This window comes from Nicotiana sylvestris, chromosome 6 (assembly GCF_000393655.2).
Source record: "Nicotiana sylvestris chromosome 6, ASM39365v2, whole genome shotgun sequence".
In the NCBI taxonomy this organism is placed as follows: Eukaryota; Viridiplantae; Streptophyta; class Magnoliopsida; order Solanales; family Solanaceae; genus Nicotiana; species Nicotiana sylvestris.
The window spans coordinates 193,100,077-193,117,783 of NC_091062.1; positions in this window are offsets into that span (position 1 = coordinate 193,100,077).

Sequence of the window (17,707 nt, forward strand, 5' to 3'; positions counted from 1 at the left end):
AAATAAAAATTTTGAGTAAAATTTTAAGTTTCCCTCTCCTTTTAATGAGACATTGTCCGTCATTGGTAGAGGAAAAGGAGTTTGGTGAGTTTATATACAAATGCACTTCATGTAACTCTTAAAGAGTTAGGAAGAAGGCAAGCCTCACGCCGTCGTCGTCGCTCGCTCGGCTCGGCTTCGGCTACGGCTACGGCTACAGATTTGGATTTGAAATTGGATTTGGATTTGGTCAAATGATCGATTGATTGATTGATTAATTTTTTGGACCAAATTTATTTGTTAATAGTAAATATTAACGTAATAATATCAGTGTTTGTAACGGATATGTTCCAATCCGTGGATTTGTTCCAGCAGGCTAATGCGTCTCCCACCATTGCCAAATGCTTGCTCCATAATAGCAAGTGATTGCTCCATTAGTTAGCAGCCTAGTGCTCCGTCCACCATGGCCAAGTGCTCCACTAAATGAGTGGCAGCGGGTCCGTGTTTAGCAGCTAACTGCACCATAAATAGATGGTGCAAGCAGCTTGTTGAAGACACACCAAAACCGGAATGAGAGCTATTGATCTTCTCTTCACCGAAAACTCAACGTTGGCTATAATTTGCATTCCTTCCTCTCAGAATTTCCATTCGACTTCAGAGTTTTCCTCCCTTGTTCTGTATTGTTTTAAACTACAAACAAAGCATCCGTAAGTGTGATTTGCTGCCGAACTTTGTATTCGCTGAAACACTGGGGTTTGAAGTACCGCTACACCAGTGTGTAATTCGTTCTATCCTTGGAGGAAATAATCCATAACCTTGGGTACTAGGAGGGGATTAAATTCCTTAAGGAAATAATGTGAATTCAGTGAGCTCGAATTAATTCCTGATTTATTTATATTTACGTTAGCTAAACGTTCTAATTTCCAGAATCATTATTTACAAATACAGGCATAATAATAACAAAGACGTGATAAAACATACTAGTAAGTTGTATGATTAATCTTTAATTATTACCTAATTTTTATTTTATTTTGACATTTGAATCGGTGCTAACTCTCTATTATGTCTTTTGACAAATGACAGCTTTCTTGTCTTTTGCTATTAGCCTGATTCTTATCCCAACCACAATTTTAATCTTCAACCTGATAACTCTCTCTTAATATAATTTCGCCAATTGTCACGCCTTTGATTGATCACTCTTGCGTATCTCTTCCCCCAACCCGATTCCTTTGCCATTTTCCCCTTTATTTGCAATCATTCTCCCCCAAATCCAAAAATATTTTTAGTTTCAAATCTCACTCCTAGATATGTGTCGTGTATGTGAATTTAATAGATGAAGATGTATAAAATTGGTGGGAAGCAGTAGCGTACCTAGAATATTTCATAAACGGTGTCATAATTTAAAGAAACCTACCAATGAATAAATTACTATAATATTAAACGATATTATTTTTTATATGTATGTCCATTATTTTTATTTTTCTTATAAATATTTAATCAAAAAATTTCGACAAAGTAATATCCCATGATAATGCATGATATAAGGTGCATGCGTACATGGTGAGAAAGGAGGAATAAGATTTTGCTATCTTGGATGGCATAAAGCACAATAAGCGAGGCTAAGAAAAGGAGTGCAAAAGAAAGTAAAGATGGCATAGAACCAAATTAGGATGGTTGAGATCTAGAGATGCAATTAGAGAGTTGGATAATAAAAATAAAAGAAACTTTGATAAAAATAAGTTCTATGGAATAATTGTAAGATCAATAATATTATATGAAAGTAAATGTTAGGTCACCTAAAATTCTGCATATACACAATTTAAGTGTAATATTAATGTGAATATTAAGATGAATGTACAATTATACAAGATTAAATAAAATTAAAAATGAGTACATTTAAGGTATAGTGCAACTAGCACACATAAAGGACAACTAAGACCATATCTAACCCTAACACTAAATTTCACACTAAAATGGTGTAACGCCAAATTTATTTCAACCTTTACACCATTTTTTACATCAAAAAATAATATTTCTTCTCTCTCTTTTATATTATATTATTATCTTCTATTTAAATTTTATTTTTTTTCCTTCAAACAAATTCTATCTTTTTTCTTTTTTCCATATTCATCATATATAATTCACATACCACTTATATAATCTTTTTTCCATATTCATCATATATAATTCTATCTTTAGTAACATTAGATATCTTACATTTGCATTTTTTATTTTTAAATAATGGTTATATTTCTTTATATACAATTATAATAATAATAAAATTAACTTATAATTTTATATAAATATAATATATACAAAAATTAATATATAAAAAATAGGATATAAAATTAAAATTTTAAAGATCTTAATATAAAAATTAATTATATACACAATATATGATAAATTAAAAGTCCAAAAAAATAAAAAGATGAATAAAATAACAATAAATAAAATTTGGTATTGATGAATAGTGTCGCACCAAATTTGGTGCGACACTATTCACGCACTATAATGGTGCAAGATTTGGTATTCCATTGGAGCAAAAAAATATTAAATTTTACGCCAAATTTAGATTTGGTGCAAACAATAGTGCACCCTTAAAGATGCCCTAAACGAATGTCACTTAAGATGGTCCAGTCCAGTCATACGTCGACCAGATTTACCTATTTGTAAGTATGATATCATGGTGATAAATATGTTAAAAAGGGGACGAAATAGCGCATGAAAATAAGAGGGTGTTTGGCTAAGCTTATAAGCTGGTCAAACTGGCTTATAAGCACTTTTTGGCTTATCTACGTGTTTGGTAAAATTAAAAGTGTTTATAAGTTAAGTGCTTATAAGCCAAAAATAAGCCAAAAGCCATAAGTTGGTCTACCCCAACTTATCAAACTTCAGCTTATAAGCACTTTAAGTTTGACCAAAATATTTACTATTCTATCCCTAAAATACTTCTTTTTAAAACAAAACTCTTCGTATACCCAGTTCTCCCGCTGCATATTATTAATTTAAGCACTTTTATCCAAACACGTAACTGCTTATTTCTTAAATCGGTTTCAGCACTTAAAAGTATTTTTCAGCACGTAATGCTTATCAGCTATTCTAAATCAGCTAAGCCAAACGGGCTCTAAATTATTCTGACATATAATAGTTTGAAATCCCTATAGATCTAATAAAAAGTTACTTAGGTATTATAAAACAATAAAAGAAGAAGAAGAATATTGCAGAGAAAAGTAGAGAGAGAGAATTCTTATTGCTTTGAGATTATTTACAATGGAATATAATCCTTTTTTATAGGGAGATGATGACTTAGCCACCAAGTAATAAACCCTAGAATCTCTCTAAATATGGACATTCACCATAAATAAAATTCTATTTATAACACTCCCCCTTGAATGTCTATTCAACAGATAATGTGCCTCATTAAAACCTTAACTAAAATAAAACCCAGTGGAAAAAAATTCTAGTAAAGGAAAAAAAGTACACATATCTAACAATACGCCTTTTGGTTGCCTCGTTAAAAACCTTGCAAGGAAAACCCAATTAGGACAAAACCTTGTAAGGGAAAAAGAGTGCTACGCGCATTAACTCCTCCTGATGAGAGCAACAATTCACATCTTTAAGCATTTGCATTCCAATCTTGTGCACCATCCTCAAGAGATCGTTGGTGGAGATTTGATAAATAAATCAGCCATATTAACTTGAATGAATATTTTGCACCTTGAAATCATCATAATGTCTTCATAAATATCGTGGAATGGCTCTTCAATATCTCCATAGAGGTATTCTCGCTATCACATTATCATGCTTATAGTTATAGCAAGATACATTTGTGCATAAATTGCATTGAGGATGTGGTACTTCAAGATCAAGAATTGTATATGCTTTAAGCAATTTAAATCCTTTAGGGATTATCATATAAGTATAGTCAAATAAGCCATATAAATAGACTTTAGATGCATATCAATTTTTTATGTCATGCCTAGACATATAAGATAGATAAAGGTGATTGTACACACCATTGACTTTATACTTTCAAGTTTTTAAACTACATGTCCAAAACTACATATATTTCAAATGAAACCAATTCTATTCGAATTGTTTCTTCAGACTTAATATCCTCATATATATATATATATATATATATATATATATATATATATTTAGTGCTATCATAAATGTCGTCGATGAAGATTTTATACCGATTCCAACATTTTTTCATAAAGACATAACATAGAGATCTCTTCATTCATATATTCAGGTACCTGAATCTCTCATGAGATTTTACGAAGTGTTATGTCATCTGATCTTCAAGATCACTTGCCTCCTTTATTATGATCATTTGCTCATCTTCTTTATGAAGAAGTTTATTTGAAACCGATTTGTCTATATGCTTTAAGCGTATCATAGACTTTGTCCTTCTAGGATTTAATATGAGCATTTCCAACGAGAATATAGTTACTTTTTTTGGGTCAACAAATGCGTATGGCATGTGTTGCAAACGAATTATCTTTTTATGAACTTCAAGTTCATATTATCTTATTCGAAGATCTAGATGTACACATGATAATTCATTCTGTGTAACCTTTTTTTCAACTGTTGTATCTTGTCTAACCCTCATGTTAGAAAACTAACTTTTTTCCTCAATTTTGGGAACCCATCTTTGTGCATTATGGTGTTAATAGAAATATATACCGTACATCAATAATAATAATATGAAATTATTTGATTCCTGACCCTGAACCACTTGTGAGGGGAGAATGTAACATACTTTCGTATATAACCTATATCAAACTGATATAGATAACTTTGTTATCATAAGCAATAGTTTAGCTATTAAGTGGAGGCACTAAATAAATTATTTTGCTAAACCAGCTGTGATGTAAACCAACTTATCAAGATGAACTTCTTGAATAGAAAATCTGAAAATTATGCTCGAAATTAAACTATTGAGAAAGTTACCTCGCAAAATACCATGTTGCGAGTTAATAATAATTGCACATGTAACCATCTCATAGATGCATCTTATGTGGTATACATGGCAGGTGAATGAGCCCATATTCACCTTTGATATTTCCAGCATTCATAGGATTCAATCCAATTTTAGTTGGTTCATTAATTAATAAGAACAAGCAATGTAAGAGAATTCGTAAAGAACTTTCTAGTTCTTTAATATTTACCCATGTGAATTCTCTATTATTTTTGCACATCATACTTAAATTGATATGGCTAACCCAAATGCCAACTAAATAAATTATCAATATTGATAAACTTCAAATTTACACCATGACGTGTGCAATTATCAATAAATTTCAAGTTTATTATGATATGGATTTTTATATCAATAAACTTCTACTTTATTATGGCATTCTTTTGTTTGTGTAGTACAAACTGAAGAATAAAGCGAGTAACTTTTCACATACATATTACCCTGCTACAAGTTGTAGTAATAGAAGATATTAAACCTTTCCTTTATTTATAGTCTCAGTATGACCAACCGCTTTCGCGAATATTTTAGAAACTAAATAAGTTTCTTTAAGAGTTACTACAACACAATATATTATTGATAATTAATTTTATTTCTCCAAAATAGTGGTAATTGGCTCTTCCAGAGCTCTCAATTAATTTTATACTACCACATATTCATCAACATCCATATGGTCATATATCTTTTTCAAAGAGAAAGTTATCATTATGGTCATGGTCAAAATTATATGTAAGATATGTTTCTTGCATTATTGTTGTCCTTTAATAATTACATTGCCAAAATATTTTGGCGTACAATAGGTACGTGACCAATGATCATTCATGCCGTAATAATGACATTATTTTCTTATATCATCTCAAACCTCCTTCTAGAGGTGAGTGTGGTATATTCGCTACCACTAGCGCATTCATATTCTTTGAAGAATGAACATGTATTCATAAATCAGATGTTGTCACATTTACATCATGAATGGACCATAATCATCTATATGTACTTTATAAAATCTCATTGTATTGGGAAAAATTAAGTTCATATATGGAATTTATTGTAAGATGACACATCATGACACGTGAACCAGCCAAAGGGTGATAGTTGGCAAAGAATAATCAAAGAGGCACGAGTTTCAACAGGCATGAACAGATATTCAGGAAAAACAAGAAAAGATAGACGCTCGAACCTCTTTATGATTGAAGAGAATGAATTTGATAGTAAATAAGGTATAGATACGTATTACTGGGCATTAAATACAGAAAACGTTAAGGAATCTGTGTCAAATCAAATATGATTACCAATTGTAACGTTACATTAAATGCCATTAATTGTCAATAATGGCTCTATTATGGTAGAAACAAAACGTATCACCTAGAGATAGCTATAAAAGGAGAAGACTGATCATTTGTAAGCGCACAGAATACTATTGGAATACATTGATTTACTTTGCATCATATTCAGTTATTATTTTTCAATTATTCTTATTTCTATTTGATTATCAGTAACCCGAGTTCTTCTAAAATAAGCTTTGACCAAAATTCCAATTTTTGGCTATATAAATTAGTTCCGTTACTGGGAATCTGATAATCGTTTGCTTTCTTAATCAATTCTTTTATAAAAAAACTTACCATGTCGAATAACAACGACAACAACCAACAAGATCCTCAATATCAGGAGAATGATGCAGGTGACAGGACCCCACTTCCCTCACCGCGTGATTCACTACGTTAGTCACGAGAAGGAACTCCAGATGGCTCTGAAACAAATAATGGGATTGCGAACCAAAACGGATTTGAGGCAAATCAAAATACTGGAGTTGTGAACGAACAAGCACTCGATGATGCTCTGAAGAATCTAACTGCTCAACAAGTCAGTAATGCTCTCAGAGCTTTTACTAGCCAGTTGCCAGTTGCGCCACCAACACCAACTCCGAATCAGAATACTTTGGAAAACCCACGTTCTGGGCTCGTTAATTTAGGCACTGGTGGAACTCCTAGCGAGTCTCGTAATGGCAAACCAGGTAACATAGTTAATTCTAATTTACAAAATTTAGTTCTAACCTTGCAGAAGCAGCTCAAGGAGCAAAGCGATCGTATAGAGCAAATACTTGGAGTACCACCTGTAATCAAAGGAATAGATATAGATAAATACTCACAACAACCATGGAAGCCTAGTGCTGCTCTGGTGCCGATCCCGAAGAAGTTCAAGATGCCTGATATTCCAAAGTATGATGGCACAGCTGATCCACGAGACCATGTGACTGCATTCACAACTGGTGTGAAAGGCAACGATTTCACCAAACAACAAATTGAGTCAGTATTGGTCAAGAAATTCAGTGAAATACTCACCAAGGAAGCATTAACATGGTATTCTCTCTTACCCAAAAATTCCATAAATTCTTTTGCTGAGCTTGCAGATTCATTTATCAAATCACATCCGGGGGCTCAAAAAGTTGAAAAAAGAATCGAAAATATTTTCTAAATGAAGCAAGAAGATTCAGAGCTGCTTAGAGAGTTCGTGGATAGGTTCCAGCGTGAAAGAATGATGTTACCACACGTACCTGATAACTGGGTAGCTATGGCTTTTGCCAGTAATTTGAATGAGAAAAGTTCAGAAGCCATGAGACGACTCAAGGAAAGTCTGCGTGAATTTCTAGCAACAACCTGGAATGATGTTTATAACAGATACAACATGAAGCTAATGATAGAAGAAGATACTGTCTCCCGATCTCAGAAAGAGGAGAATGTGAGTTCGAGACGTGCAGAAACCAAAAAAAGGTCCGGTAAAAATAGATACGAACCATAAATGGGCCCAGCAGGAAAAGACTCATGATCAAAGCAGGACAATTCAAGGTATGATCATAGATCGAGGAATAGAGAGTCAGGTTCATCATTGAGATTTGGAAACGATCGAAACACGCGAGAGATGCGAGATGATGATAGGAACTTGAAGGCAAGATTTAGCGGTTATAATTTTAATGTCAACATTTCAGAGCTAGTAGCTGTATTAAGAAGCATGGGTGATAAGGTGCTGTGGCCAAAAGAAATGAGATCAAATCCAAACAAGCGCAATCCTGATCACTGGTGTGAATTTCACAACTATCATGGTCATAAAACAGCAGATTGTAGATTGCTACAAGGTGAAGTTGACCATCTATTAAAGCAAGGGTATCTCACCGAACTATTTAGTGAAAAAGGTAAACAAGCATACATGAAGAATAGACAGGAGCCTCATAAACCACCTTCTCCGAAAAGGACCGTTAATGTTATAAGGGGAGCGAAGAAATCTACGGCATAACATATACATCGACCAATAAAGTTTCTAAAGTTACAATTACCCACGGGAAGCAGGTCTGACATGTTTTGGAGGAAGAAAGTATTACATTTGATGATGCAGATGCAGACGACGTATTAACCCCACGCAATGATGCACTTGTAATCTCTCTACTTGTACATGATACTTATGTAAAACGAGTTTTGATTTATCCAGGTAGTTCTGTGAACATTATTTTGCTAAGAGTATTAAACGAGATGCAAGCTGAAGATAAGCTAATACCTAAGGCACATACTTTGTCTAGATTCGTTAATTCAAGCGTTGTGACAAAAGGGGAGGTAACACTTGTGAGCACGTGATTTTTGCTCTATGAGAACTACTCCCAAAAATTCAAAATAAAATGGTTTTGTGTTGTTTGTGATTTATTTGTATTTTGTCTGTGCATGTTTATTTCTACTTTAATTAAGAAAAATACAAAAATATGTGTTGCATGTGCATTTAGGATTTAATTTTACAATTTAGGAATTAATTAAACAAACAAGTTTGTTTTACAAAATGGAAAAATCACAAAATATGTACCTTGCATTCTTGCATTTAATGTCCGAATTGTGTGATTTTATCTTTATTTGATGTTTAATTTCGTGTGATAGCTATTATTAAGAGTTAATGTTTTAGTTAAATTGTCAATTTTATAATTTAATTAGGATTTTTAGTTGAAAAGGAATTAAAAGAAAATGAAAGAAAAAGAAGAAAAGAGTGAAAATTGGTCCAATTTCAATGCAAAAATTAGGCCCAAATCACCCATGAACCAGGTCCAGTTGGCCTGGCCAGAGACGTCTTAAAACGACGTCGTTAGGTCACTCTTAATCAAGGCCGTTGGATTAAATCGATCCAACGGCTGAGATTCAATCTCCCTTACCCATTCCCTGGCCCGACCCGTTCCCCGGTTCAAACCGACCCCCCCACTTAAACCAAACGACGTCGTATGGGTTAATTTCTTTGATCCTAGCCGTTGATCTTAATTGATCTAGCGGCCGGGATTAAATTCCCCACATGGTATATATTCCTAAATCCTACCCCTCCCCCTAAACCAAACCCCCCTCACCTCTTCATCTCTGAGCTTTAGAGACCAAACAGATCCCCCGCCTCTTGCCACCGTGCACCGCCAACCGGAAATCGCCTCACGGTGGTTCCGGTGGTCCAAACGACCCCATCTTTTCACCATTGATTCCCCTCACCTACCCATTCCGAAGTTCTGATTTTAAACGGGTGGTGTTCATGACCCAATTATAATAGCTCTTAAACCATATAATTAACTAGGACTCCTCCTTTTATTTTAGAAACGAACTAAGTAGAACACTATAGATTAATTTAGGTTTGCCCTTTAAAGATAGTAAAATGAGATGAGCCTCGCTGAATAAACACATAAATGGAGAGGCCCTCGTTAAATGTATATATTAAATACTTAGACTCGGGGACAGGTCGTTTAGCGAATTTCACGGCCTCGTCCAAAATAACAACGCATTAGTCTCTTTAGGCGCGTATCTTAATAACATTACCTCCCTAAACTCGGGTGTGCATTTATGTGACCCAAATCCAAATCTCAACGAAGTCGAAATGTGTCGCTAATCACGGGTACATTGATTGTGACGTGGTTCGAGATGCATTTCCACAACGTTGCAAATTCCTTTTAAAAATATGAGACGAGCCTCGACAAACAAAAATACACAAGCTGCGAGACCCTCTATATGTGTTGGTAAAATTACTTAGACTTCAGGATGGACCGTTTAGCAAAATTTTATGGCCCTACCCAAAATAATGATACGCTAGTCGCTTTAGGCGCGTATTTAATAAATGTTATCTTCTTAAACTCGGGTGCACATTTATGTGACCCAAATCCAAATCTCAACAGAGTTGAAATGTGTCAATAACTACGGGTGCATTGATGTGACGTGGTTCGAGATATATTTTCACGATGTTGCAATTCTCGGCAAAAATAATAATAATAAAAGCGGTACACAGTTAAAATTTGCACATAGGTTCAACATGTATTAAAACCAGATAAATAAGCCGAATATGACAGTTGAGCGACCGTACTAGAACCACGGAACACGGGAATGACTAACACCTTCTCCCGAGTTAACAGAATTCCTTACTCGGATTTCTGGTTCGCGGACTGTAATACAGAGTCAATCTTTTCCTCGATTCGGGATTCAACCGGTGACTTGGGACACCATAAATCTCCCAAGTGGCGACTCGAAATTAAATAATAAATCCCGTTTTGATTTTCCTTTAATTGGAAAAACTCCCCCTTATGCCCTTACCCGAAAAAGGAGGTGTGACAGCTCTGGCGACTCTGCTGGGGATCCTCTTGGAATTTGATCCATAGCTTTTCAACTGTTGTTTTTTTCTGTTTTTCTCCAACTTCCCCTGGAAATTCGGTCCTCTTGGACTCTAGACCCATTCATCATTTGGTCTTGCGACAAACTTCTTTTCGCTTTGTCGCCTTATCTTTGGCCCGTCTTATCCATATTGTGTTTTTGCACCATTTTGGAAACTGGTAATAAGCTCTGAAAATCCTTTTCCAAAACAAACTACCGGGGAGATAAAGTCTTTAGACCAAGAAATGAAAAAGTGATGATTTCAAAAGATAGAAAAAGAAGAAATCTTTCTGAACAAATGCTGGGGAAAAGGAAAGAAAAGAACTTATCTGAATGATATAACCGATCCCAACGATCATGTCGTGCATTCCGGATTAATCAACCCAGTCCACTTGTATCAATCAACCTTTCGAACGGCCTCATCTTGCTGGGGATAAACAGGCACTCAACTCTTTGCCAAATGCGGATCCTTTCCGCCAATCTTGTCTCGTCGCCTCATAGTGCCCTTCGAGGGGTTTTCACTACTAAGACTCTCTCATTTCTCTCAACTTCCGTCGCCTTATGGTGCCTGTGAAGGTTTTTACCGATAAGACTCTCTCGTTTTATTTCTCAACTTACGTTGCCTTATGGTGCCTGTGGAGGTTTTTACCGATAAGACTCTCTCATTTTATTTTATTTTTTCCAGCTGGGGATCGACGTGTTACCGATATGACTTTCTCTGCTGGGGATTCTTTCGGCTACCAATCCATTTCCAGCTTATGGTCCTCTTCTTTGCTGGGATCAGAGTGTTATTCCCGACTTCTGTTTGCATGACTTGGCACTTATCAGATACTGATCGGGAGGTCATTTTTGGACATTAATATGGGTTTTTGTGTATGGCTAAAAGAAAAAAGGGCAAAAGGTTCAAAATAATTTTGATGGGTAAAACATTACAACTCTTGGAATCAACTTTCTTTCCCAAAATTATAAACACAACTTCTGCCCCAGTTTTTCTTGCTTGGGGATTTTTTTGTTTTTTGTTACACTATGACCGAGCCGTAAGGCGCCTACGTATCCTCTTTGAGGAATCAGGTCAAACGTAGTTCCCAATTCCTTTGTTTTTCTTGTGACTTTTCTTTTGTCTTTATTATCATTATTTTTCTCTTCTCTTTTTCTTTCCTTTTCATTACTGATTCCAAAAGAGGGCTATGAAAGAATAAATAAGGCTCAAAAGGGGAAGCAAAGGTTAAACTGTTTGGATAGAAGAAAGAATTGCCTCCGTCATTTCATTCTCCGATAAATGCCAAGTACAAACAAACAACAATTACAATCAAAAGAAATCATACATAATATCTCTTAACTGCGTCAGAATTGATAGCCATGTCGACGCATTTCCTTTCGATATCTGTTAAACACAGAGCGCCATTGGACAACACTCTGGTTACAATGAATGGCCCTTGCTAATTCGGGGCGAACTTGCCTTTTGCTTCAGCCTGCTGTGGCAGGATTCTTTTCAACACCTACTGTCCCACTTCAAATTTTCTGGGGCGCACCTTCTTATTGTAGGCTCTTGCCATTCTCTTTTGATACAACTAGCCATAACATACTGCTGCCAATCTTTTTTCATCAATCAAGCTCAACTGCTCCAATCGGGCTTTGACCCATTCATCATTATCAATCCCAGCCTCAGCGATAATCCGAAGGGACGGGATTTCAACCTCTGCTGATATCACTGCTTCAGTTCCCTATACCAACAAATAAGGAGTTGCACCTACTGAAGTACGAACAGTAGTGCGATAACCCAACAATGCAAATGGCAGCTTTTCATGCCATTGTCTCGAACCTTCTACCATCTTCCGAAGTATCTTCTTTATGTTTTTGTTGGCTGCCTCAACTGCTCCATTCGCCTTGGGACGATATGGGGTGGAATTGCGGTGTGTAATCTTAAACTGCTGACATACCTCTTTCATCAAATTGCTGTTAAGATTAGCACCATTATCTGTGATGATTACTTTTGGGATCCCAAATCTACAGATGATATGGGAATGAACAAAATCTACCACTGCCTTCTTGGTTACCGACTTGAAAGTTTTAGCTTCAACCCACTTAGTGAAATAATCGATGGTCACCAGAATGAACCTATGATCGTTGGTAGCTGCCGGCTCAATAGGTCCAATGACATCCATGCCCCAAGCAACAAATGGCCATGGTGCTGACATTGTATGCAATTCTGTCGGCGGAGAATGAATCAGATCTCCGTGTATCTGACACTGATGGCATTTCCGCACGAAACTGATACAATCACGCTCCATAGTGAGCCAATAGTACCCTGCTCAAAGAATCTTCTTCGCCAATACATATCCGCTCATATGTGGCCCACAAACTCCAGCATGTACCTCTGTCATAACTGTCGTGGCTTGACTAGCATCTATACATCTCAGCAATCCCAAATCTGGTGTTCTTTTGTACAACACTCCTCCACTGAGGAAAAATCCATTTGCCAGTGGCCTGCTCCAAGTATATCCCCATCCTGAGGTATTCCTTGACATCATAAAACCATGGCTTACCATCCATTTCTTCCTCTATAATGTTGCAATAAGCATGCTGATCACGAACCTGGATATGCAATGGGTCAACATGAATTTTGTCTGGGTGGTGCAACATCGATGCTAAAGTGGCCAAAGCATCGACGACCTCATTATGAACTCTTGGGATGTGTCTGATCTCCACTGATCGAAATCGTTTACTCAGATCAAGCAAGCATTGTTGATATGGTATGAGCTTCAAATCCATTGTTTCCCATTCACCCTGAATCTAATGCACCAGGAGGTCCGAGTCTCCTAAGACCAAGACGTCCTGAACATCCATGTCTGCAGCTAGCCGTAGACCCAAAATGCATGACTCATACTCAGCCATGTTGTTGGTACAATAGAAAAGCAGCTGAGCCATAACAAGATAATGATGTCTTGTTTCAGAAATAAGTACCGCTCCTATTCCAACTCCCTTCGCATTTGCGGCTCCATCGAAAAAAGCTTCCATCCTGGTTCCTTGGTCATTTCCAACTCATCTATATACATGACTTCTTTATCAGGAAAATACGTCCTCAAGGGCTCGTATTCGTCATCAACAAGATTCTCGACCAAGTGATCAGCCAGTGCTTGGGCCTTCATAGCCGTCCTCGTCACATAGACGATGTCAAATTCTGTGAGTAATATCTTCCATTTCGCCAATCTCCCTATGGGCATAGGCTTCTGGAAAATATTCTTCAGTGGATCCAAGCATGAAATGAGATAAGTAGTATATGATGATAGATAATGCTTCAATTTCTGGGCCACCCAAGTTAGGGTGCAACATGTCTTCTCGAGTTGAGTGTACTTAACCTCATAGCATGTAAACTTCTTACTGAGATAATAGATGGCTTGCTCCTTCCTTCCTATAATATTGTGTTGCCCAGTACGCAGCCAAACAAATTCTCCAGGACCGTTAGATAAAGAATTAACGGTCTTCCTGGCTCAGGTGGAACCAACACAGGTGGATTTGACAAATATCCTTTGATTTGGTCAAATGCTTCCTGACATTTTGCCGTCCATTCTACCGCAGCATCTTTTTTCAGTAGCTGAAAAATGGGTTCACAAGTTGCTGTGAGTTGAGCAATAAACCTGCTGATATAATTCAACCTTCCTAACAAACTCATCACTTCTGTCCTATTCTTTGGCGGTGGCAAATCTTGGATGGATTTGATCTTTGACGGGTCCAACTCAATGCCTCACCGACTGACGATGAATCCCAACAGTTTTTTAGATGGAACTCCAAATGCACATTTGGCCTGGTTGAGCTTAATATCGTACCTTCGAAGTCTTTGGAAAAACTTCCTTAGGTCTGCTACGTGGTCTTTTCCGCGTCTTCTTCATCCATCAGAATCTGATGATACCCCACATAGCAATCTGATGGTATCATCAGATTCTGATGGATGAAGAAGACGCGGAAAAGACCACGTAGCAGACCTAAGGAAGTTTTTCCAAAGACTTCGAAGGTACGATATTAAGCTCAACCCGGCCAAATATGCATTTGGAGTTCCATCTGGAAAGCTATTGGGATTCATCGTCAGTCGGCGAGACATTGAATTGGACCCATCAAAGATCAAATCCATCCAAGATTTGCCACCGCCGAAGAATAGGACAGAAGTGATGAGTCTGTTGGGAAGGTTGAATTATATCCGCAGGTTTATTGCTCAACTCACGGCAACTTGTGAACCCATTTTTTGGCTACTGAAGAAAGATGTTGCGGTAGAATGGATGGCAGAATGTCACGAAGCATTTGACCAAATCAAAGGATATTTGTCAAATCCACCTGTGTTGGTTCCACCTGAGCCGGAAAGACCATTAATTCTTTATCTAACGGTCCTGGAGAATTCATTTGGCTGCATACTGGGGCAACACGACATTACAGGAAGCAAGGAACAAGCCATCTATTATCTCAGCAAGAAGTTTACAGGCTATGAGGTTAAGTACACTCAACTCGAGAAGACATGTTGCGCCCTAACCTGGGTGGCCCAGAAATTGAAGCATTATCTATCATCATATACTACTTATATCATTTCACGCTTGGATCCACTGAAGTATATTTTCCAGAAGCCTATGCCCACAGGGAGATTGGCGAAATGGAAAATATTACTCACAGAATTCGACATCGTCTATGTGACGAGGACGGCCATGAAGGCCCAAGCATTGGCTGATCACTTGGCCGAGAATCCTGTTGATGAAGAATACAAGCCCTTGAAGACATATTTTCCTGATGAAGAAGTGATGCATATAGATGAGTTGGCAATGACCAAGGAACCAGGATGGAAGCTTTTCTTCGATGGAGCCGCAAATGCGAAGGGAGTTGGAATAAGAGTGGTACTTATTTCTGAAATAGGACATCATTATCCTATTACGGCTCAACTGCGTTTCTATTGTACCAACAATATGGCTGAGTATGAGGCATGCATTTTGGGTCTACGGCTAGCTGCAGACATGGATGTCCAGGACGTCTTGGTCTTGGGAGACTCGGACCTCCTGGTGCATCAGATTCAGGGTGAATAGGAAACAATGGATTTGAAACTCATACCATATAGACAATGCTTGCTTGATCTGAGTAAACGATTTCGATCAGTGGTGTTCAGACACATCCCAAGAGCTCATAATGAGGTTGCCGATGCTTTGGCCACTTTAGCATCGGTGTTGCACTACCCAGACAAAATTCATGTTGACCTTTTGCATATCCAGGTTCGTGATCAGCATGCTTATTGCAACATGATAGAGGAAGAAATGGATGGAAAGCCATGGTTTTATGATGTCAAGGAATACCTTAGGATGGGGATATACCCGGAGCAAGCCACCGGAGATCAAAATAAAGCCATTCGGCGATTGGCAAATGGATTTTTCCTCAGTGTAGGAGTGTTGTACAAAAGAACACCAGATTTGGGATTGCTGAGATGTATATATGCTAGTCAAGCCACGACAGTTATGACAGAGGTACATGCTGGAGTTTGTGGGCCACATATGAGCGGATATGTATTGGCGAAGAAGATTCTTTGAGTAGGGTATTATTGGCTCACTATGAAGCGTGATTGTATCAATTTCGTGCGGAAATGCCATCAGTGTCAGATACTCGGAGATTTGATTCATTCTCCGCCAACAGAATTGCATACAATGTCAGCACCATGGCCATTTGTTGCATGGGGCATGGATGTCATTGGACCGATTGAGCCGGCAGCTACCAACGATCATACGTTCATTCTGGTGACCATCGATTATTTCACTAAGTGGGTTAAAGCTAAAACTTTCAAGTCGGTAACCAAGAAGGCAGTGGTAGATTTTGTTCATTCCCATATCATATGTAGATTTGGGATTCCAAAAGTGATCATCATGGACAATGGTCCTAATCTTAACAGCGGTTTGATGAAACAAGTGTGTCAACAGTTCAAGATTACACACCGTAATTCCACACCATATCGTCCCAAGGCGAATGAAGCAGTTGAGGAGGCCAACAAAAACATAAAGAAGATATTGAGAAAGATGGTAGAAGGGTCCAGGCAATGGCACGAAAAGTTTCCATTTGCATTGTTGGGATATCGCACTTCTGTCCGCACTTCAGTAGGTGCAACTCCTTATTTGTTGGTATACGGAACTGAAGCAGTGATACCGGCAGAAGTAGAAATTTCGTCCCTCCGGATTATCGCTGAGGCTGAGATTGATGATAACGAGTGGGTCAAAACCCATTTGGAGCAGTTGAACCTAATTGATGAAAAGAGATTGGCAGCTGTGTGTCATGGCCAGTTATATCAAAAGAGAATGGCAAGAGCATACAACAAAAGGTGTGTCCCCGGAAGTTTGCAGTGGGCCAGCAAGTGCTGAAACGCATCCTCCCACATCAGGCTGAGGCAAAGGGCAAGTTCGCCCCGCATTGGCAAGGGCCATTCATTGTAACCAGAGTGTTGTCCAATGACGCTTTATGTTTAACAAATATCGAAAGGAAATTCGTCGACATGACTATCAATTCTGACGCAGTTAAGAGATATTATGTATGATTTCTTTTGATTGTAATTGTTGTTTATTTGTACTTGGCATTTATCGAAGAATGAAATGACGAAGGCAATTCTTTCTTCTATCCAAACACTTTAACCTTTGCTTCCCCTTTTGAGCCTTATTTATTCTTCATACCCCTCTTTTGGAATCAGTAATGAAAAGGAAAGAAAAAGAGAAGAAAAATAATGATAATAAAGACAAAAGAAAAGTCACAAGAAAAACAAAGGAATTGGGAACTACGTTTGACCTGATTCCTCAAAGAGGATACGTAGGCGCCTCACAGCTCGGTCATAGTGTAACAAAAAACAAAAAAATCCCCAAGCAAGAAAAACTGGGGCAAAAGTTGTGTTTATAATTTTGGGAAATAAAGTTGATTCCAAGAGTTGTAATATTTTACCCATCAAAATTATTTTGAACCTTTTACCCCTTTTCTTTTAGCCATACACAAAAACCCATATTGATGTCCAAAAAAGACCTCCCAATCAGTATCTGAGAAGTGCCAAGTCGTACAAACGGAAGTCGGGAATAACACTCTGATCCCTAGCAGAGAA